Source organism: Myotis brandtii, unplaced genomic scaffold (assembly GCF_000412655.1).
Source record: "Myotis brandtii unplaced genomic scaffold, ASM41265v1 scaffold49, whole genome shotgun sequence".
Classification (NCBI taxonomy): domain Eukaryota; kingdom Metazoa; phylum Chordata; class Mammalia; order Chiroptera; family Vespertilionidae; genus Myotis; species Myotis brandtii.
Window position 1 is genome coordinate 4,748,406 of NW_005368707.1, and position 1,657 is coordinate 4,750,062.

A 1,657-nucleotide genomic window follows, 5' to 3' on the forward strand; every position below is an offset into this window, starting at 1 on the left:
TGTCACCGAGGTGCTGGGCCGTCTTCCCCCACCCCCCGCGCCCCGGGCAGGTCGGTGGTGGACACCTTACCTGGGGTCTAGCGCCCAGGCCGACTTTTATGAGCAGCAAGAACAAAACTTAAGGACCCGCCCCTAATTCCTCTTACAGAGCACGTACTGACATTTTTAAGTGATTTAATTAAATAGCAATCATAGACACGAAATTAAGTATATTTAGCATTATATATTTGATGTTCACATTTTTATACTGTAATGCTGTATATTATAGGCAAGTGCATAATGAGAGAAATAATTCCCATAATAGATCAACTTTTGGCCTAAAAATTCTTCAGATAAAATCCAATAACAAATATAAAACAGTGTACACCTATGTTCTTTATTGAGGGACCTCCAAAGGGAACTTTGAAGTGAAAAGATAGCTGTGGTCTTGAATAGGAAGATTCATTTTCTCAAAATGTGTGTCCTACCTATATTTATTAATTTTACATAAACAATAAAGTATGGTTTTAAAATTTTTGAGTCACATGCTGTCTTTATTGTTGTGGTGAAATTGGAAAATTACTGTGTAGTTAGATATCAACATGTGCTATAAATTTCCACAAGTTATTTGTCTATCAATAGCTGAAAAGACAGAAATGATTAGAACAGATTAGAAATGTCTAAACACCCAAATGTATGTAAGACTTTAGAACTTGATACTGGTGACATTTCATGTTTGTAGGAAAAGATGACTTACTCATAAATGGTTGCGAAATAATTGTTAAGTATTTGGAGAAAACTAGCTAGATTTCATTTCAGAAAAATAAGTTCCAGATGGAATATAGATTAAAATTTCAAATATATAAAATATGAAAATTACCAGAAGAAAACATAAATGCCTATATACAGATATATATATGTGTATATATATTTTTTAAGTTGACAAAGACCTCAAAAGCAAGAAAAATAGGAGGTTGAGCAATCTAAGAAAGTAATATTAAGAAGATGTACTTGCAAAATATTTACAACTTATGCACATTGGAGAAAAAGTATATCTTTATTTTACAGAGGAGACTTTGAAATCAACAAAAAAAAACTCATTTAAAATTGGACAAAGTGTTTTTAGCATATGTACAAGGGAATGATGGACATAGGACAAGATATTTAGTGTCACTGGTAAGAAAAGGAGTGAAATACCATTTTCCATGCACAAAGTTTGTGAAGATGACCAGCAGTGGTACTTATACTGCTGCTTAAAGGTTAAGTTGCTTTTGACTTTTCAAATAGACAACTTGTTTATTAGTACCACATTTAAAAATTTATGTTATTTTTGCCCATTAATTCTATTTATACTAAAATATCTTTATAAAATAACTAGAGGCCTGATGCACAAAATTCTTGCAAGAGTAGGCCTTCACAGCTGCGGGCAGCTGCCTGGATCCCTCCCTCGCAGCCATGGCAGCTGCAGCCCCAGTTTAGTCCAGAAGGATGTCCGCTCTAATTAGCATATTATGCTTTTATTATTATAGATTAGCTAAATTACATAAAATTTGTTTTTCTCAGCACTGCTCATAATAGCAGTGTATTAAGAAGAACTCATATAAATGGATTTTATTTAAAAATTACAGTACATCCATAGGATGGAATAATATATGACCATTGAAGGTGGTATAGATAA

General features: G+C 33.1%; 1 protein-coding gene across 5 annotated transcripts in view; it reads left to right on the plus strand.

Moving 5' to 3' along the window:
- Positions 1 to 1,657, plus strand: part of ANKRD26 (ankyrin repeat domain 26) — a 110,832-nt gene that overhangs the window by 982 nt on the left and 108,193 nt on the right. The window lies entirely within an intron of this gene.